This window comes from Vulpes vulpes, chromosome 14, assembly GCF_048418805.1.
Source record: "Vulpes vulpes isolate BD-2025 chromosome 14, VulVul3, whole genome shotgun sequence".
Lineage (NCBI taxonomy): Eukaryota > Metazoa > Chordata > Mammalia > Carnivora > Canidae > Vulpes > Vulpes vulpes.
Genome location: NC_132793.1, coordinates 104382 through 125376, shown reverse-complemented (window position 1 = coordinate 125376; position 20995 = coordinate 104382). Strand labels below are relative to the sequence as shown.

At 55.9% G+C, this 20995-nt stretch overlaps 1 protein-coding gene across 18 annotated transcripts in view; it reads left to right on the top strand.

Annotated features, from left to right (window-relative positions):
- The first annotated feature begins 836 nt into the window (after positions 1–836).
- Positions 837–20995, top strand: part of MYT1 (myelin transcription factor 1) — a 62382-nt gene continuing 42223 nt past the window's right edge. For 5 of the 18 annotated variants that reach the window (XM_072735262.1, XM_072735259.1, XM_072735256.1 and 2 more), the window contains exons 1-2: positions 1201–1710; positions 18302–18402. The gene's annotated coding sequence lies outside the window, so the exon portion shown is untranslated. Of the gene's footprint in view, positions 1711–2659; positions 2815–18301; positions 18403–20995 lie in introns of those variants that run through there. The other 13 variants (XM_072735263.1, XM_026015001.2, XM_026014997.2 and 10 more) reach the window with 9 other exon arrangements.

Genomic DNA, 20995 nt, shown 5'->3' with positions numbered 1-20995 from the left:
CTCCTACGTTTATCCCCAAATGTGGAAAACAATTCGGTGGCTTGAAGAGTAGGTGGGCAGTTCCATCGTGTGTGTGTGTGTGTGTGTGTGTGTGTGTGTGTGTGTGTGTGATGCCTTTTCCTCCTCTCGATTTTCATTGGGTAGCTCCTTGCAGGCAGTTTACAAAGACTCAAAAAGACAGCAGAAAACTTGAGCCGTGTGTCTTTCCCTCTGGCCGGGGAAACTTAGTGGTTTTAGGGCATAGAGTACTTGTGCCCACGATCTCTCTGCGAGGATTTCATTATTTTAAAGCCTAAACCAAAAAGAAAAACGTGTGATGAAAGGCGGGTACCTTTTTTCCCTGATCTATTCTTTGTGCGTATGACTTTATTTTTGGGTCTGTGGCCATAGACACCTTTCATGAACTTTTAAAAAAAATACATGCCTAATCCTTTTAAGTCACTGATCCTTGAACATGCAGATGAACCACTATGCAACCCCCCTGGTTCATCTGAGTAATAAATTCCGCAGTCCGTTCTTTATGATGGTAGGTCATATTCCTAACCACCAATAAATATTGTAAAGTACTTTCGCTGCAGCCGTGCTAACCCGGGGCATCTGTCATTCCGGTTGCTGCTATTAGGAATTATTGGACTGAACCACTAGTGGAGACAGCACAGGGGGGTGAGTATGGCGGTTGTGACGCTCTCTGCCCTTTTGTGTGTTTTGCATTAAAAAACCCCAATCATGCGGCATATTAATTATGATTCAGCGTGGGCAAACGCAGGCACCCTCTGTTGGCTGATGCTTGGGGCAGGAGACAGGGTCTCTGCTGGCCTGGGCACCTCTCACTTCCCAAGTCAGCAGATCCATCTTTCTGATGCTATACTGTAAATTTATTTCACCTCGGAGAGTAAACAGATATATTGGAGCCCCAAGGGTTCATGGGTAGCGTATTTACAAAGGAGCCTCTCCGCCAGCCCGTGCCACCGCTGCTAATGAGAGCGGTCATTAAGTAAATGAGACGTCGCCTTTAGCTGGCTTAGGAGTCGCACACTAAAGGGAGAAGATATTTAATTGAAACCCGCACACAGGCTTCCCCACATGTGACCGCGGTGAGGGAGGCAGCTGCCTCCCCTCCCCCGTCCACCCTGCACCCCCCATGTAAATTTCATGATTGCTTTCCGTGATGTCATTTTGAAGGAGGACAGACAATAGCTGTGGGGAAAGGTAAGTCCGTGTTCTGCTCTCTCGCTGACAAAGGCGGATCTCCAAGTGCTTCCCCTTGGACCGAGGCAGGGAGAGGGCGCGCGAGCAGAGTGCATTTCTAAGATGAAGGCTTTCTTTGCAGGAAAAGCAGGTCGGGGGATGGCTTTTTAAAGCTGCTCTGTTGGACCGAGGCTGCCTCCTCCTGCCGGGTCTGCCCGTGGCTGATTTCCTTCTCTTTTTCTGTCCCTCCCCGGCTTGTTCACGCGCCCGGCCTCTCTGAGAGCCCAGTAGACAGGTAGTGCGTCTGACGGAAAAGACATTGGGGGGACCCTGTACCCGGGCACGAAACTTTATGTGCATTTCTGGAAGAGGAACACGGACACCGCTGCGGCCGCGGGACCCCGCAGCGATGTGGGGGGGAGGACACCGCCTCCTTAAGTGGAAGACCGCCCTGGAGCGGGGATCTCAGAGTCGGTGCCGCGCGTGAGCCCCCCGTCCAAGACACGGAGGAGAGATGGTCATGTGAGCATTTTGTCTTTGCGTGGCACGTATTTCTAAACTTAAGGAGCAGCATTTAGGGTGCATGTGTCTGTGGGATAGGCGCGCAGAACTAGACGCCGGCTGCCGCTCTCAGCTGCTTTTCCTGCTGTGATGGGGTCACACGTGTGGGGGTTTATAATATTAGTGTAACTGCGTTTGTGGATTTCAGACTAAAAATCAGGCCGGCCAGGAACATGGCATGAGCCTGCACAACACAATGCCGCTGCCTGCGGGGCGATGCGTTCTGGGGCCGGGGACTTTGTTCCGTCCTGTGGATTCACTTCCTTCTTTGTGAATCAGGAAATAAATAAGCCTGCGGTGGCCCTCGCGTTGTGCTGGTGGGTCCTCGCCGCGAGGGTCCGACTTACTGTCTTTGAGTCACTGAAGGGCTGCTCTGGTCTCGGGGCCAGCTTTGCGTCAGCGGACATCATTCCCGGTCCGGCTGGGTATGTAATTTCTGAAACAAAACATCAGAGAGGTGTGTCTGGCGGTGTCACACTGTGTCACTCTCACGGTGCTAATGACAGTGATGATTATTATTATCCTTTTGGGAGAGGGAAGTGAGGAATTTCGCCCCAGTGGTCTAAACAACCACAACCAGACATTACAGAAACCCGGGGACATCTCTGCGGCTCGTGGCCGAGTGAACAAAAGGCAGGAGGAGTGTTGGGACAAACCTGGGCGAGGTGAGCCTCGGTCTTGGCAAGAGGCTGGACCCTGCCCCTTCGATGATGCTGGCAGGGCCTGTCCTGGCCTCACCCCAGCCCCGGGAGAGGGGTGTCCTCGCCTGGGGCTGGGCGGGCGCTGGGGAGAGGCCCAGGCTCCCGGCCACCGGGGCTCCCTTCCCATTGGCCCTGGCTGTGATTATCACCTCCTTCCATATGGCCCTTTAATTAATGGTAAACAAAAGAGTGGGAGAGCGGAGATTGGAGTTTGTGGTGCCAGCGGGGAGGGTGTCACCAACAGGCAGGACTCAGCCTGTCTCCCCGGAGTCGTTCGCCCTGCGGAGGGGGCCGGTCGGGGTTTAGAGGCAGGCGGCTCCGTCGTGACCCCTTGTGTGCCCTGGAGCTGGAGACTGAGGCCTCTGTAAGTGCCCCCGCCCCCCGCCCCTGGTACTCCCCCACCGCACAGGCGCTTACGGACCCCGGGGTCTCAGCAGGGGCTGTGAAGAGTGACACGGAGGCCTTTCCATCCTGGAAGCACCTGGTCTCTGGCGTCCTTGGGCCTGGGAGCTCACCAGCTCAGGGGGGCTGCTCATCCAACGTGCAGCCCAGGGGGCCTGCGTGACCCCAGGCACTGTCTGTAGGTTGGGCAGCCCCAGTATTCAGAGCCCGTTCTCCGGGCGCTCTTGGAAGACACTGGTAAGGGCAGCTGTCACACGTCGGCCGGAGTGCTCCAAGGAGAAGCTGCGGGCAGAGCCCTCAGGGCTGCAAAGTTGCTCTGCCCTCCGGCTGGGGCGGTGGGTCAGGTCACAGCAGTGCCCAGAGGCCTCAGGAGAGCACTCGCTGGGCATCAGACCTGCCCGGGAGCAGGGACGGGCAGCTGAGCGACAGCTGGGCAGGGTCTCGCTGGAGGTTGGCCTGCTGCCTGGCCCTGGCCGTGGGGGGCACTCCCGCTGGTGCTGCCCAGAGCCCGGGCCCCTCCTCTCTGGGTCCTATGACCTCTGGCCTGGGGTCACTGAAGGGGTCCTGGAGGACATGGGTGGCTCTGTGTGAGCAGTGGGTAGGCAGGGAGGACCTGTGCTAACTCTGGTTGGGGAATGGAGCTGGGCCAACCACCCGCCTGGGTGATGACAGCAGGACAAGTTTCCTCAGACTAACAACGTGCCCCCTGATGGCTGGGGTGGGGGGACGCTGGGGGCGCTGAGCTCCTCTTGGATGGACTCCCTGCAAGAGGCATGTCTGCTGGGTGAAGAGTGAGCAAGGCCTGGGAGCCGCCCCGACACCTTGGCCAGCCTGGGCCTGGAGCGCACTGGGAGGCAGGGCCGAGGTGTGTCTGCTAGGCAGGCGGGGATGTCGTTGTCACCTGATCCGGGGCAGGCAGGGCACCGGGCAGCCAGTCAGACTTGCACGTTACTCCGGCATATTGGAAAGACAAGCCCCGTGCCTGCGTTGGCCTGGAAGGCTCATCCCGGATCCCGCTGCGGTTGGCTTCAGACGGGGGCCTGGCTCGGGCCCCTCCCTCCACCCCCCAGCTTCTAGACCCTCCCTCTCTGCTCTTTCCTTGCGAACTCACTCATGAATAAACCAGAATTTGGATGTAATTTTAACGGGAATTCTGTGCTGTTGAGTTTACAGGAAAACCAGCTTTGGGAGATTAGTCAGCCCGAAAAGTGCTGCTTCCCAGGAGGGCCGAGCAGAGCCCCGGGTACTGCCCCCCCCCCCCCCCCCCGGAGGACTTGTGCCTCCCGGAGACCCCAGGGCCCGTCCTCTCCCAGCCGCACCTCAGCCCCAGGTCTTTTATGAACAGCTGGATTCTCCCGAATGTCCCTGAAGAAAACCCTCCAAACAGAACGAGAGGGATGTTTTTCACCTGACTTGAAATGCTTTTTAAGTCTCAGACTTCCATCGAGCTCACTTCGCAGAGAAGAGACTGATCCTTGCAATTGGTGTCCTTTTTATCAAGTTTCACGCCTTTCCCATCACTGGCTCACGCAGTCGGGAGCAAAGGCGCTTTCCTTGGGAGAGTAGGGGCTCACCCATTGTTTCATCCCTCTTTCCTTTCAAAATTCACACTTAAAAAAAAAGCAGTGTTATTTCAATCAAACGGAATGAAAAGAACTCAGTTCCAATCCGGGGTCGTTGGCCCAGGGCTTGGAGAGGCCGCCAAGCAGTGACGGGTGTCCCAGGCCCTCCGGTCGCCTTCAGAGGAGCCCTGGGAACGGGAAGGGGGCGGTTTGCCGCCGAGGTTGCTTGGAGTTGGTGAGCCGGGGGTCGTGGCCGGGAGCAGGGCCAGCGCGGTGGGTGCACACGGCGCAGGCCCTCCAAGGGCTGGCTGCCCGGTCTTCCCGGGTCCCTCAGGGTGGTGGGCAAGGTGCGAAAGTGTGCGTGTGATCTGGATGGTGGGAGGAAACGCGGACGCGCCATATGGCCGGAGTTGCTGACAGATTAGCCTGCCGGGCTCCCACCTCGCCCTCACGCCTGGCTTCACACCTTGATCATGTTCGACATCGGTCTGAGGGCGCCGCCAGAAGCCATCTGCGGCCTCTCCCTTTTTCCCATTTTGTTGCCTAAAACCCACACATTAAGGGGTTAGCACCAGGGAGAGGGTCCCCGGAGCGTGGGGGCCGCTCTGTGCCTGCCTGGGAGGGAGTGGGTCTCTGGAGGGCCCCGGACGCCTCTGATGCCTCTTCGGAGGGTCCTACGGGCGTTGGCGGGGTGCCCAGTCTCCTGACTGGCAGCAGCTGACGCCTGGGTGTCAGGCCCTGGGTCGCGGTGCCCGAGACCCGCAGCTCTGCGGCCTGCCAGGGTGCACCCCTGACGCCCGGACGCTTCCGTCTCTGCACCCGCGGGACTTGCTGCGTTCTGATCTGACCGTGCCGTGCCTTCGGCCGTCGACCCGCGTGAGCCCAGGTGAGGCCGCCCGTTCTCCAGGGGCCTTCCGTCAACCCAGAGCATTGCCAGGGACATAAACAGGAGCTTGGGGACGCGGGTGCTCGTGGCCCTGGGCTTCCTGGGGCAGGGACCGCCCTAGGATCTCCCAGGCTGGGTGGTTCAAAGCCACCCGCTCAGTCACGGGAACTGCTAACTGAACAGTTAATTGGCGTGTTACTCATTGTTTTGCACGTGGAGCTGTGCACTGTCAGGCTGGTATCCAAACTAAAGAGTGCCTCTTGCTGGTTCTTCTTTAATGGTCTGACTTTGTTCTGGCGAGATGGCTTAGGTTTCCGTGTGATCTAGTTTATGGACGTGAAGCCCAGGCCCCAACTCCAGCCTCCGGGGCTGCTTGGGCCTCTCGTGCACCGAAGCAGGTTAACGGGGAGGGTTCTCCTCTCCACAGCACACACCCGCCGGCTATTTCCACCATCCATGAAGGGCCGTCCGCCTGACGTGTTCTCTCGTCCCGCGGTTCTGAGGCCGCCAGGGAGCATCGAGGCCTCCAGAAAAGCCCCTGGAGGCCCCGAGGTACCGAAGTCAACTCAGCCCAAAGGGAGAAGAAAGGTGGATTTGTTACTGGAACTGCACCTGGACAAGCTTTGCAAGCCTCGGGAGGGGCCCCGGCTTTGCCCACCTGGCCACTAATCACAGGTTCGGCTCTGGGTTCGGGACCTGCTGCTGTGTGGCCCTCCCATCACGGCCTGTGTCCGGGCTCCCGCGCTTGGCTTGCAGGCTGCGCCTCCGGGCTCTGGAGCACCCCGAGCGACCCTGGGGATGCGGGGTGCGTCCTGGAGCGCACTCGGACGAGCTGCGTGTTGGCCCGGGGACTGGCGCTTCCCACCCCCATGTGCTCTGTGCCCTCCCCGCGACGGTCCCCTCTTGCCCAAGTCACTTGCAGGCCGCACTGGTGCCTGCAGGAAGCATTTGTTTCCTCCAGGGCCTGTCAAAAGCCGGGCTCCATGCACCAAGCGTCGTACACCCGGGCTGGGAAATCAGCACGCACAGCACCCCAGTATTTCTAAGCTAAGGCCGGGGCGGGGGGGGGGGGCGGCTATTGCTGGGCAGCGCTGTGAGGATGACAGGCAGGCTCCCCCCACACCCGAAAATTGGGGGCGACTCTGAGCCCTGGAGCTGGGGCTACAATTAAACTCACCAGGGAACAGCTGCCTCCCGTCAGCTGCCTGGGGCTCGCCCATCTCCCCCTAAACAGGGATGCTTCCATTTCCTGCAGGGGGACCCGGTGGGATGTCAGAACCGTCCCCGCCCCCAGGGCTGGAGCCCCAGAGCTGCCTGGGCCAGGCAGGGCGTCCTTTGCCTGCTCTCCTGCCTGGTTCCCAGGGTGGGGGCCCGAGCGCCTGCTCCCTCCTGGGCGTGTGGGCAGACCCTGGAGGGCCCTTTAAGCAGATTAGTTCCATTTTGTTTGTGCAAGAGAGCCCATTCCAGGGGGTCACCCTCAAGAGCCGGGTAAGCGTGGCTGCAGAGGGGATGGAAGTGGTCCCTTCTCCTCTCCCCGGGCTGGACAGTTCTTGCTTTCTTTTCTTTTCTTTTAAAGATTTATTTATTTATTTATTTATGATAGACATAGAGAGAAAGAGAGAGAGAGAGAGAGAGAGAGAGAGAGGCAGAGACACAGGCAGAGGGAGAGGCAGGCTCCATGCAGGGAGCCTGACCGTGGGACTTGATCCCGCGTCTCCAGGATCAGGCCCTGGGCTGAAGGCGGCGCTAAACCACTGAGCCGCCCGGGCTGCCCCCCTCTTGTTTTCTTTTAAAGATTTTATTTCTTGGAGCGAGCAAGGAGAGAGAGAGAATGGAGCAAGCCTGTGCATGAGCGAGGGGAGGAGCAGACACAGAGCAGACTCCCCGCGGGGAGCCCGATGGGGACCTGACCCCAGGACCCCGAGACCATGACCTGAGCCCCAGGCAGACGCTTCACGCCAGGTGCCCGTGGGCAGGACAGTTCTGACTCAGAAGGGAGTTTCGGGACTCAGGGACGAGAGGATTCCAGAGAAGGCCCCTCCGGACCTGGGGAGACCCCAGAGCCTACAAGGAGGGGCCGGGAGACTGGCCCCCTGGTTCCCAGCCTGCTGACTGAGGCCTGAGCCGTTGGGTCCCTCCCACCACCCTCGTTTTTCTCTGCGTGCTCCTTGCGCCCGGGAGTGAGGCAGGCCGTCCGGGTGCAGCTGGTCTGAAGGTGTCCGCGCTTCTGGCTCAGAGGCAGGCCCGCGGGTCAGACCCACACCCTCCTTTCCTGAGCTCTGGGCCTCGGGGAGCAGTGGGTGTGGACGTGGCGATGGGTGCTGGGGTCCTGTGGTGGGGACCGCAGGCGCCTGGGAGCCGTGAGTGGGTGCAGGTGGTAAAGTGGGCCCCTGCCCCGGCGCCTCCCCTGGCCCACAGCCCGCGTGGTCAGTGGGTGGTTCAGGGCGGACGCGGGAGCTCCACCCATTTCCCCGGGTGCCCTCTGTGCTTCTCCTAGCCTCCTGCTGTCTCAGCTTTGCTCAGTCGTTCCTGGTGGCCTGTCCTCCTGGGGGGGCACATGTAGGCCCCTGGAAGCCCCTAGGTCCTCTGGGGACAGAGCCTGTGAGCCCAGCCTCTGGGCCCTGGGTTTGTTGTCTGTCTCGCCAGCCCGGACGTAGGAGGTGGCTGAGGTCCCTGTTGAACCCCACTTGGGGCGGAAGCTTCGTGATGGGATCCTGTGAGCACCCGCGTGCCGCAACCCGGTGCCTCGTTCCTGGCTCCCGCCTGGGTGCCACCTATTGTGCCTCTCCCGGGACACCCGGCCCCCCGGGGCTGAGATCCTCGCCTCCTGGCAGGCTCACTGACAGGCCGCCCGGAGAGCTGTCCTGTGATTTGGCTTGGAAAGTCATTATTACGCCGAGCAGTTTAGCTGTTGTTTTTACAGTGTTGGTAAGGTTAAAAGAAATAATAATAATAATATAAGAAAGACTCAGCCACAGTTACTGCCTGCAACATGCTATTTGCATTTTTAAGGAAACACTTCTTTGAGACAGCCTGGGTGAAAGGTCACTATTTGCATATAAATGGAAAAGAAAGTGTATGAAGCTGGAAGTTACATCTGTATTATTTTCTCAGCAGTGAGCTGCTGTTGGAGAGATTAAGGGACATGGCTTGGATTTGGCTTTTATAGAATAGAGAAAGTACCAGCGAGGCTGATTTAGAAGCAAAATAATGAGAGAAATGTGCAAAGCTATAGAATTGCCAACCCCCCTGCCCCCACCTCTCCCTTCTCTCATTTTCACCTAAACTCAGCAAAAGCAGGTCTGCTTTGCTCCACTCAGCAAGTCTCCATTTTAGTTCTCTTTGAATTCCAGCTAAACAAAAAAAAAAAAAAAAAAAAAAAGAAAAAAGAAAGAAAAAGAGGAAAACTTGCTCCCATTTCCCCTGGGCCCTGGTGGCGTTCCCTGCAGAAGGTGGCCGGGTGGGTGGGATGCCGACGGTGCAGGGAGACTCCCCAGACCCAGGACGCAAACCGCCAGCCAGAGGGGCCCCCGGGGCACGTGTCTCGCCCATGAGAGGTGGGGCCTGAGGAGAGGTGCTCAGGTCTGGGAGCTTCTGGGGGCGGGGGGGGGGGGGGGGGGGGGAGGGGGCTGAGGGGTCTCGAGGGTGCCCCGCCTTTCCTGCAGCCCCTCCCCGACGTGTTATAGGCACAGGTGCCACTTCCTTTTGGATTTTCAGGGCTGTCGGAGTCTCCTGAGGGCCCGTCCTGCCCCACTGTTCCCGGGCTCCGCAGGCGGAAGCCAGGCAGGCCGGGGCCTGGGCCCAGGACATTTCAGCCACTGCAGGGTTCGAGGAGCAGCGCTGGCTGTTGCTGGAGGGACCTGAGCCCCCGCCGCCCTGGGTCCTGGCTCCAGCCCCTCCGCACAGAGGCCTCCACTGACCACCTGTTCCCTGAAATCACACCCCACACCCCATTACTTTAAAAATATATTTTGGCACTCGAGACTACGTTGGCCAAGTCCACGCCAACTGCCCAGAACCCTGGTCCGGGTGTTTCCAACAAAGAGGAGCTTCTGCAGAATCTTTGTCACCTGAGGGGACGTGCGGTCCCCAGACTCCTCCAGCCGTCCCAGAGGACGGGCTCCGCGTCACGCTGTGTGTTTGGTCTTCATTCCGCCATTCACGCTTTGGAAGAAGCTCATCGGCTTTTTTCAGAACATCCCTCAGTTTGGGTCTGTTGGCTGTTTCCCGCGGCGGGACTTGGCCTCGGTGCAGACGCGCGGGAGCAAGGCTCACCTGCCCGCGTGTCCTGGCGCTGATACTTGGGTCACGGCTCAGACGATGCTGTGCGCCATCTGTTGTGCAACCACACTCTTTCCCTTGGCAATTAACGAGTATTGGGGAAGGTGCTTGGAAGCCAGGGAAACGCCTCATTCCTCATCAAACTGCCAATTTACTTATTTTTATCGATACCCGTGTTGACTCATGATTTGTAATGGTTATCTCGGTGCTTGCCCCTGCGGGCCCGTGAGGCCATCCAGTCGGGGTTTACGCCCCGACGCACCCCCAGTGCCTCTTGCGTGCATCCTTGCTCACCCGGGCTCCTGGCCGGAGCCTCGCGTGCACCCGCCTCCCAGCGGACCCGTTTGTCCGCGCACACGCAGTCACACGCATCCACTTGCACCTGGTCCGTATTTATTTCTCCATTTCCTCTGGATATCGGCAGCCACAGGTGGCACAGGTACCTGCAATACCCGTCCCCCAGGGCTCGCGGGCTAGGCCTCTGCCTTTCTCTGTGTGCGCCCCTTCCCCGCAGCGGGAGGCTTGGTTTCCATCGCCCCGCAGAGGCACAGTGGGTGGCTGGAGCCCCCGCGCCCCCGCCGGGTGCTGCCCCCAGGCCCGAGCGCCCCCCTCACCCCCCGCTCCTGGCACAGCCCCGCAGGGCTTCAGGCCTTTGCCCCTGCTTGGCCCCGCGTGCCCCGGACTGGGGCTCCGTGCGCGGGCTCCAGGGCCAGCCTGGCGTGATGAGAGCCGCGGGACCAGGCTCTTCTGCCGCCGTCCCTCGGAGCAGCCTCCTCATGTCCCACGGGGTCTTTATTCACTTGTTTCACCACTGGGCCAAGCCGTGTGTGCAGGATCATTTCTCATACCAGTTTTTGTCTTTCTTGTAGATAATTATCCCACCCCACTGCCCCGGCTACTCGGTCCAGGGGGTGGCACGGCCCGCTCCGGGGGCTGCGTGGCTCTGGGGGTGTTTTCATTCTGCCGCTTCCCTTGCTTGAGACCGTGCCTGGGCCCAGACAGCACACAGGCCGATTTTCAACCTTATAGTTTTGAAGTTCTTGCTTCGCTGTCGAGAAACCCGATGCCATCCCGATGATATCTTTCGCTTGTGACCTTTCCCCAGTGGAAGCCCGGAGGATCCTCTTGGTACTCCTGGTATTTTAGAATTTTATTGTGCTCAGCTTGGTTGGAGCAGGTCTTTGTTTTGTTAGGTACGTAATGGGTCTTTTAATCTAGAAATATAATTTCCTTTAGTTCTGGGAAATCATTTTTTTTTATTAATTCATACTTTTCCCTCCCATTTTTTGGTTCTCCTTTTCTAGAACTCTGGAGGTGGGTGTTCGGTCTCACCTGGCTCCTTCCTTACTCCCATCTCCTTGCTAACCTTTCCAGCACACACCTTCTACTCTACCTTCCAGACCTTGTGCTGGATTCTTCATGCAGATTTTACATTTTATTTCCAAATTGGGAAAGACGGACACAGTGGTGCAGAGCCTCCCTGAAAAACTCCCACATGAGTCTTCAGCTCCCACCTCTGGTGGGCTAGGCCGTGTCTGCTCCATCTGGATGCCCTGGGTTCTGGCCCAGCTCCTGCCCCGTTGTCCACCCCGTGGAGGAGAGAGCTTCTTCACACGTGGACTTGTTCATCTGGCACAGGCTCCGAGGTGCACACCCGCCCCCAGGTTCTAGATGCAGGGAAGGTCCTGGGAATAGGAATCTGGGATGGGGATCTTACTGGGAATTTGGCGAGGTGCTAGACTGCCTTCTGCAGGCCCTGGGAGCCATGTGACGTGGGTCCGTGCCCCTGAGGACCTCGACTTCTTGTCTCTGGAGGCACAGTCTGGACCTGGGCTCTGGGTTCAGAGATTCTCTAGGTCTAGAGGGTGAAATTCTGGGCTGTGGCCCCCTCAGGTACCTACTGTGACAGGTGGTTGGTGTTGTGTGGACCTTAAATTATTTCTACATTTTTTAAAAATATTATTTATTTATTTATTTATTTATTTATTTATTTATTTATTTATGATAGACATATAGAGAGAGAGGCAGAGAGAGAAGCGGGCTCCATGCAGGGAGCCCGATGCGGGACTCGATCCCGGGTCTCTAGGATCATGCCCTGGGCCAAAGGCAGGCGCCAAACCGCTGAGCCACCCAGGAATCCCCTATTTCTACATTTTTATTCTAACTGTTTTGTTCTTGACTTTCTGGGCTTTGTCTGAGGGAGAAGGCCTGGGAGCTGAGGGGATGGATGAAGATTGAGATAAAAAAAAACAGAAAAGAAATGTTTTTCCTTTTATTTATTTTTATTTTTTATTTTTTTTAAAGATTTATTTATTTATTCATGAGAGACACAGAAAGAGAGGGAGAGGCAGAGACACAGGCAGAGGGAGAAGCAGGCTCCATGCAGGGAGCTTGACGTGGGACTCGATCCCGGGTCTCCAGGATCAGGCCCTGGGTTGAAGGTGGCGCTAAACCGCTGAGCCACCCGGGCTGCCCTGTTTTTCCTTTTAAATGGCAAAATTTGTTTGTACTCAATGCCAGGGCCCAGCTTTCTAATGGAGAGACTCAGTTCACGGCTTTGAGGTGATGTGGGATGGGTGGGAGCAGGACCAGGCACTGCCAAAACTTACCTGTGCACAAGGACGCAGGGAGGCTGAGGATGCCTGCCCTCTGCGGGGCAGCAGGGCCCCGGGCAGGGGTGGCTGGAGCTGGCCGCTCGCTCGGTGGCTCCGGTGACACACAGGCAGCTGCAGTTGGTTAGTCGCGGTCCGGGCGGGGGGGGGGGAGAGCAGGGGAGCCATACAGCTGCCTCTACATCCTGCTGTATCTGCTCCCTGGCTCGCGATGCCTCCTGGCTGCACTGAGGTGCCCGTGGTGTTGGCAGAGCTGCCGTGGGGTGCATCTTGTGCATCACCGGCCAGGACACAGGCTCACAGAGCCCAGGCTGGGAGAGTCAAAGACAAGAGTAAGAGTCACTGACTGGCCACGGCTCCGGGCCAGTGGCTCACTCATCACAGGGGGAGGCAATTCATCTCTTGTAGGGCAGCTCCTGTCAGGACATTATTTTCCGAGCTGAGCACCCACTTGATGGTCCTCCTAAAGCTAACCCAGAACACACTGAGTCTTGTGTGCACGGCCCGCACTGTGCGAGGCAGCCCTCACCCTCCTGAGCCTCAGTTCCCTCCAGGACCCAGTGCTGGGCAGGAGCACGCACTCTCCCTTGACGTCCTCCTGGCTCACCGCCTAGGGCTGAGCAGGGCGCTGCAGAGGGCACCTGACCTGTGCGGGGGTCTCCCCTCCGTAGACTTGGTCATCGTAGGCCGGCGGTGAGCCCTGGGCCTGCGAGACGCCCACTGAGGCTCCTTCGTGTAATCGTTATTGAGATACAATTTGCACGCCGTGTAACCCACCTTTACAGGTGCACAGTTCAGTGGGCGTAGCATATGGGCAGCTGCGCACCCGTCACCGCAGCTGGTGCCAGGACGTTGTCATTAGCCCAGAACGAAACCCTGCGCCCTTCATAGCCTCTCTCCGCCTGCACCCCTCCCCTGCCCAGCCGTCCCGGGATCTCCTAACCTGCTCTTGGCTTCTGTGGATTTCCCATTTCTGGGAATTCTGCAAATTCCACTCCGTAAATATGAAATTGTACAATACGTGGTCCTTGTGTCTGACTTGAGGTTCCCTACGCTGTACAATGTACAAGCACTTGAACCCTTTTTGTTGCCAAATGCTAGTCAGTGGCATTTTGTGTCCTCTCTTCAGCAGGTGATGGGCACGTGTGGGCTTTTTCCACTTTTGGGAAAAATATGAATAAAGCTACAGCAAAGAGCTGTGTACAGACTCGGTGTGAACGTACATTTTCATTTCTCTTGGCTCCGTACCTCGGAGTCATATGCTGGGTCACATGGTAACTCTGTTTAATATTTTGCCAGACTGTTTTCCAAAGTAGTTGTGCTGCTTTATGCTCCCATTGGCAACGTAGAAGGGTTTCAGTTTCTCCATATTCTCTTCAGCACTTGTTATTGTCTGTTTTCTTTTTTTCTTAATTACAGCCATTTCAGTGGGCGTGAAGTAGTATCTCATTGTGGTTTTGATTAGCATTTCCCTAATGACTAGATGTTGAGGAGCATCTTTTCATGTGCATATTGGCCATTTATATGTTGTGTTTGGAGAAATGTATATTCAAATATTTTATCCATTTTTAAAGTGGGTTATTTGTCTTATTATGAAGTTTTAAGAGTTCTTTATATATTTGGAATGAAGTCTCTTATTAGATATATGATTTGCAAATACTTTCTCCCAGTCTATGGGTTATATTTTCACTTTATCAATGACGTTGTTTGTCATGCAAAAGTTTTAAACTTTGATGAAATCCAATTTATCCATTTGTTCTTTTACTGCTTATGCTTTTGGCATTGCACCTAAGAAACCACTGCCTAACCCAAAGTCGGGAAGATTTACTCCAATGTTACATATGAGTTTTAGCTTTTACGTTTAGATTTGGGACTCATTGTGTGTTAATTTTTGTGCATGGTGTGAGGGGTCCAACTTCATTGTTTTGGTTATTCTATGTTCCTTGAATTGCCATATGGATTTTAGAGTCAGTGTGTCAATCTCTGGAAATAAGACAACAGCTGGAGAGGACAGAAGTGGTCAGATTCTGGTAAGATGCAGCAAATAGCAATGGCAGGATTTGGGACCCAAGACAGTCCCCATTGTTGATGCTTGAGGAACTGACTGATGGCTGAGCCTGGGGAAGGAAAAGCTTGAGTCCTGTGAGAAGCTGGTGTTATGAGCAGAGATGGAGCTCCTCCGTGGAAGAGGAGGCCGTGGGATGGCAGATGGGAGAAGGAGTGGAGCAGAAAGAGCCTGCATGGTATCGGAGGAGAGGCTCGGGTGCAGGGGGACGTAGGGAGCATCCACCAGACAAGGAGGGAGTGAGTGTGTAGCGGTGCACAATGACGATGTGACATAGACGTTAGTGGTGATCTTCCACCCCCTGTTTTGGTGGAGGGCTCTAGTGGAGACGATTGGAGTGGGGCGTAAGGAATAAAGTCAAATAAATCTGAGTTCCTTAAGAAGCTTGGATATGCAGGGGGTGGAGATGGAGTGGTAGCAGGTGTGGAGTCCAGATGGGTTGTGTTCTTTAAACAAGGAGTCCTCAAGCTTGTTGAAGAGTTGAAAAGCCCCAGGAAGGTTCACTGTAGAAGGAGTGATCAAATATTCTAGAAGAATATGGTTGATACTCTAGGTGCCTTTTAATCAGTAGTGGGAAGAGGGAGATACCAAGCCCAGATGGAGAAGTCAGCTCAGCTGGGATGCAAGATCTCCCTCCCTTGTTGGGGACAGAAAAGGGACAGAGGAGGGCTGGGGCTGATGGGCTGACATTTCCTACCAAGTGATGAGAACCTCTGACAGGTGTGTGTCGGTGCGGGGCAGCCCAACGTGGGCTCTGTCTGCGTGAAAATTTCTCCTTTGCATGCTGGGTGAGGGGCAGGTGGTAACTGCCTCTGGCCCCAAAGGCAGCCCATGGTCACCAGAGACACAAAACCTAGTGAAGACTCTGAGAACATTTTGACTTTTTGCAATCACCACCGACCCCTTGATCAGGCTTCTTGTCATCTTATTGTCGGGAGAGGGAGGGAGGTTTCGAACTGAGGAAGGTGTTGGGCTGTCAGTGCTGAGGCAGGGCTGGAGGGACAGTGGTCTAGCAACCTGCTAGGAGGGCGTATCACTCTGTGTGGGGCTCTCCAGAAGCCTGTGGCGTTGGACCTGGGCATGAACACCAGCGTCTGGAAGGAGAAATGGATGCCACCTGTGGTCCACGGGTTCCCAGATGGGCCACCTCGGGGTCCTCCCGGGCATGGGAAGGAGAAAGTGCTCCGGTCCTAGGGCTTTATGCTGCCTTCTCAGGGGCCTGGCTGGGCTGGCTGCAGGTCTGCAGGGTTCTGGGTTGGGGTGGGTGGTGGCATTAGGACAGATCTGGCTCTAGCCTGGGTCATGGCTCTGACCCCAGTGGAGGGAGATGCTAATTGATCTCTCAGGAGATTCTCCTTGCCGAGGACCCGTATGTATCTGCTAACAGGCCTTGGTTGCCTTTCTGACCTTATCTGTCCACTGGAGTCCTGTAAAAGTGAGTTTGGGGCTTCTGTGGGGACAGACCCTGGGCAGTATGGAACAGGCAGGGTGCACAGTGCGTGGTCCCAAAGAGAGATCATGGCTTGTTTGCTGTTTGTGTCTACGAGCAGGGTTTCAGAAGAACTCATTGGAGACTAAGGACCCAAAGAAGGCAGCCTGTCTTGAGGAAAACATCCTCCTCACTTGCAAGTCCTGATGATAAAGGAGGTGATATTCTCGTGCATTCGCTATGCACCAGGCACCGAGAGGCCACTTGCCACACATGCTCTAAATCCCCAAAAGGTTCTTTTTTTCCCACTTTATGTGTGGATGAAGAAGGTGACTTGCAGGTCAGGTGTGGGACCCGGAGTGAGACCTACATTCCCCCCTGCATCCCTGGCCCCCTCCGGGTGTTGGCTGGCAGCACGACTTCTAGAAGGGGCATCTTGATGGCATCTCTGTACAGGGTCTTCCTCTGGCCTGGGGACTCTGCAGTGTCCATGAGCTGCCTCCGTGCTCAGTTCATTCAGACAGGAGGGGTCTTGCCTGTGACAGAGCCTGGCCAAGTGCAACTCCCAAGTGGGGGAGACAAAGAAGACCCCAAGGTGGTTTCCCAGCAAAAAGAAGCATGGCCACACTTCGCTGGTTTCTAGTAGTGACTGTACTTTGCTGCCAAAACTTTCCAAGGAAAAGGAAAGAGTTGCATCAAGGTAGAGCTGGGTCATCATAAATGAGGTTCTGACCTGGCGGTGGGGGGGGGGGTGCTTTGTTTACCTTGGCTCCCCATCCCAGGGGCATGGCAACAAATGCATCACTACGGTGCTGTTCAGCTCCTTTGTCCAGAGGAGACAGGAGCAGCTCTTTAGAGTTGGTGGTGCTGGAGCAGAGGTTCCGAAGGCTCCAGTGCTTTGCAGGAGCTGATGCAGGGCTACGGGCATCCCACAGGCTCTCCTTCCAGAGCCCCCCCCCCCCCCCCCCCCCCCCCCCCCCCCCCCGGCAGGTGAGAGTATCACACAGAAAACCAGAGGCCCCTTCACAGAGGCGGCTCACAGCGCTGGGCTTCCCTGGGAAGCACAGAGAGGAGGGCAGGAAGGGCCTGTGCACCCTGCTGGGTGTGAGGACGGGACAGTCCCGCTCCTGCCCGAGATCCGAGGGGCTCTGTGCTCCCCTCCAGCTGTCAGGGGGACGTACTCCAGTTCCCTCGTGTGTTCACGTTCATTGCCGTGACAGACGGGGCTTGGGCCTTGAGGATCCGCGCTGCGTGTGGGATGTGCAAGGTCTCCTCTCCCGGGAGCTGTGTGTAGAAAGTGCCCCCCATGTACTTTGTGGCCTGGGGCCTCCCAGCTTCACTGTCATCAGAGTTGCAAGGGGATCTCCCATCCCCGGTCAAGTGTGTGACAGGTGATCCTTGCTGACGCACCTCCTGAATTTCCTCCCTTCCATCCCCCTGGGCTGCTTCCTCTCCCAGCCTCGTGCCATTTGCAGCATTCTCCTTGTTAGTTCAGGGCGATCCCCCACATTCGCAGTGGGGGTTGGGGAATGTGAATACCCCCTGGGTGGCCTGGCCCCATGTGACCTTCCTGGCTCCAGGAAGAGCCACACGGCTCACACTTCCCTGGCGGCTCACACTTCCCTGGCGGAGGCCAGTCCTCACAGGGCCCCCTGTAGGTGACCCTTAGCTCAGTGAGAGGGAGGCGCACAGTAGGTGTACACAGTAGGTGTCAAGTCCCAGTGGTTTTACTCATTCCTTTGAAGACCTTGCATTAGGCCATCTCCTTGACAACCACTCTGCTTCCCTGCGTTCCCTTGAGGTCACAGGAGGCGCTTTAATGGGATGGAGACATTTTCAGACAAGAGGATGCTCTGGCCGGAGCCATGGGCCGCCTGGGGCAGGAGTGCTGGAATTTTAGAAAAATAGCGTTTGGAGTACATGTCAGGAGCATGAGGGGAAGAAAGATAATGGGTATGACAGCCCTGTGCTGACCTGCCTTCAGCTGAATCGAAGCTCACTTCTAAAGGGAAGCGGAGAGCAGAATGCAGGAATACTCATTTCCTGTTTTTATTGTTGGTTACTTAATGACCTTCCTTTGAAACGCTGCAGTTGTAGAAAGCTCGTTGTCATGGAAACAGGGAGTGCCACGCAGGGAATAGGCATTTCTTTGTCATGTCCAGCTGATGCCTTCAGCCTGTGCTTAGACATGTGAATTTATGTGAGGAATTAAATATTTACTGGGTACATTGCCCTGGAGAGAGGCAGCAACGGGGAGAGGAATGATGGCAGGACCCAGGGCCGAGGGGACGCAAAGGGTCCCACCCCGCAGGCCTACTGGACTTGCACTAGCCCCCTGGTAGGAGCCGGTGGTAGTGGAAACTGCACCCACCTGGAGGCAGGTGAAGATGGTGCACGGGTGCAGGGTGCTGGGAGCACCCCAGTCACAGGCTGTTTTCCTGAGAAAGCTCCTATCCCTCATCCCTGGGACAGCCACAGGGCCGCGACTTTGCCCATCGTTCTGGTGGATTCCAGAAAGAAGGGATTGCATCAACACTGTGGAAAAGAGCCGTCCAAGTTTATCCGTTTCCCCCCTTGAGCTGCCTTCATTAGGTTTTCTTTCTCTGACCCCCAGAAAATGAGTTCCGGGGTGAGCTGCTGAGTCAGAGGTGGACACAAGGAGACAAAGCCAGCAACTGCAGGACCTCGAGGCTCCTCCTGGGCCGACGCGGCAAGGTGAGGCGCTTGGAGGGCAGCCCCTTCCCTGCCACCTGCCCCCCGCCCTGGGTCTGGGCAGGGCTCCTTCTCACTTCCAAGCATGGGGCACAGAGGTGACTTTTGGTCTGGTCACCACGAGTCTAGGGTAGACAGAGGGTTATGTGGGGGCTGGGACCATCAGTGATCTGGTCACTGTGAACCTTAAGGAAGAAAAATGACTCTGAGTAGAGTGAAACTAAACTATGACAGCAGGGTGTCGCCTGAGGCCAGGTCGGGGCTCTGGGTCTGGCCACACAGGGCTGCCCCCATAGCTGCTCCCCAGGCAGGCCGAATGCTTGGTAGACTTTGCTGCGGGAGCTCACGGCGTCCGTTGACCTTGTTTCTTTCCATCTTCCCAAGTGGGGGCAGATGGCACATGCCCTGCTCACGTCTGCCTGGAACTCACTGATTGGGTTGACTCAGGCTCCCTGCCTCTGCAGAGATGCTCCCAAACCCAGGGCATACAGCCACACCAACTCTAGAACTTTCCATGATGCACTCTGGGTGAAGCTGGCTTCCCAGGGTCTGATGACCCTCAGCGATGGAAGTGGAGGGGACAACAGGCCTGTGGCCATTCCTTCCCAGACCTCAGGTTCCAGGTCTCTCAGTTTCTTCACAGGGTGATGATCCCCATCAAGGATCCAAGCCATGATGCACGGCATGGCCCAGGGTGCAGACGGGAAGGGCTAGAAAATTTTAGGCAGCAAGTTCACTTGATGGTACTTGTACTTTACTCTCAAAACCTAACATCTTTCCTTTGAACCTGGTGACTAGAATATAGTCTTTAATGGTTCTCTTAGCATCCTGTTAAGCACCTCCACTCCCACTTAGATTCCTGTAGGCTTGTCGGTGCTCTGTCATGTTGGAGCTGGAGGCAAAAGGAAAAGTCGGTAGTACCGATCCTGTATTTATTTATTTATTTATTTATTTTCAATCCTATATTTAAATTTAAATTTTATTCAAGGATTCTTGACATTAATTTCGATGTTTTAAAATGTTGCATTAAACTATTATCTTGATCACTGAGTTTTTGTTTCCTACCCTAAATTTGCACCTGGGCAAATGCCTCACTCATCTCTTGGTGCTCAGTGTTGAGCATTCAAGCAGATTTTGGGACTGAAAGAGTTATTTGGTCTGAGGTCAGGGGCTCTGGACATGAATCGATAGCTGTTGGAGGTGTGTAAGGACAGACAGAAGGCCTCTGTCTCCCTATGGCTCGGGCTGACAAGCTCAGAGGGTGCAAGAACCACTGTGAGCAGCCTGGTGGCCTATGCTCAGGCTTTCTTGGCAACATTGGCTCTTTCACAACTGCTCCGTTAGTCTTTCCTCTAGTTTGGGCAAATAGGGCCCGAGTTACTGTTCTGAGCAGAGGAGCTAAGATGCCAGACAAGGAGAGAGGATGTGCCTTTGACAGGATGGATTTCCAGAAGGACTGCAGGGCCGGCCCAGGTGGTAAGTGCTGACTGAGCAGGCTAGAGGAGGCCGAAGCAGGGGACAGTGGTGGCCACGGGAGAGCAGCGCATCACCCAGCAAGGGTGGACGGACTTCCCATGCGGGTGGGTGAGGTGGACCTCAGTGCCTGGAGGGCGGTGGGAGCAGAGCCCGGTGTGGAGGGGAGCGGGAGGGGCCCCCGCCTGCCGTGCACCTCTGGGTTCAGCACCGGGCGTGTGGACAGCTCAGCGAGGGGCCGAAGGGGCTGTTAGAGCTAGGGTCCGGGGTTGTGTGTTTGGGGAAAGTGCTGGACTCTGAGCTTTTTATTTTTATTTTTTCAATTTAAGGAGAAAAGGAGTAGGTAGGTATTGACTGTAGGTCCTTAAACCACTGCGTGACCTTAAGGATGAAACATTGGAGGGGCTCCTGGGTGGCTCAGTCGGTGGAGCGTCTGCCTTTGACTCAGGTCATGATCCCAGGGCCTTGGGATCTAGTCCTGCGTCGGGCTCCCTGCTCAGGGAGGAGCCTGCTTATCCCTTCTCCTCTGCCTCTCCACCTGCTTGTGTTCTCTCTTTCTCTCAAATAAATAAATAAAAGCTAAAAAAAAAAAAAGAATGAAACTTTTGGGCCTCAATCACATAATATGCAATGGAGGATTCTGGATGTGAATCCAGGAGAAGGTTGATTGCATAGAGGTTTAGCCGTCCTTCCTGAAAGGGAGGGGGTACCACTGAGCCTGATCTTTGTGGCCTGCCTCACTGGATGTGGCTAGATTTCTACCCTGAGGCAGATGGAAATCCTACTTATGTTGGAGTTTTAAACAGGTGGACCCATACGTAGCTGCTTCACTAGGGTGTCTACTGTACAGCTATAGTTTATTTATTTGAAGGAAAGAGAGAGAGGGAGAGAGTGCACGGGAGCAGGGGGAAGGGCGGAGGGAGAGGGAGCGAGGGAATCTTCAAGCAGGCTCCCTGCTGAGCCTGAGGCCGACCCAGGGCTCCATCCCAGGACACTGAGATCATGACCTGAGCTGAAACCAGGAGTCGAATGCTTAACAGACTGCAGCACCCAGGTGCCCCTAAAGCCATAATTTAAAATAATCAATCAATCAATTAATTAATTAATTTTAAATTTCCAGTAC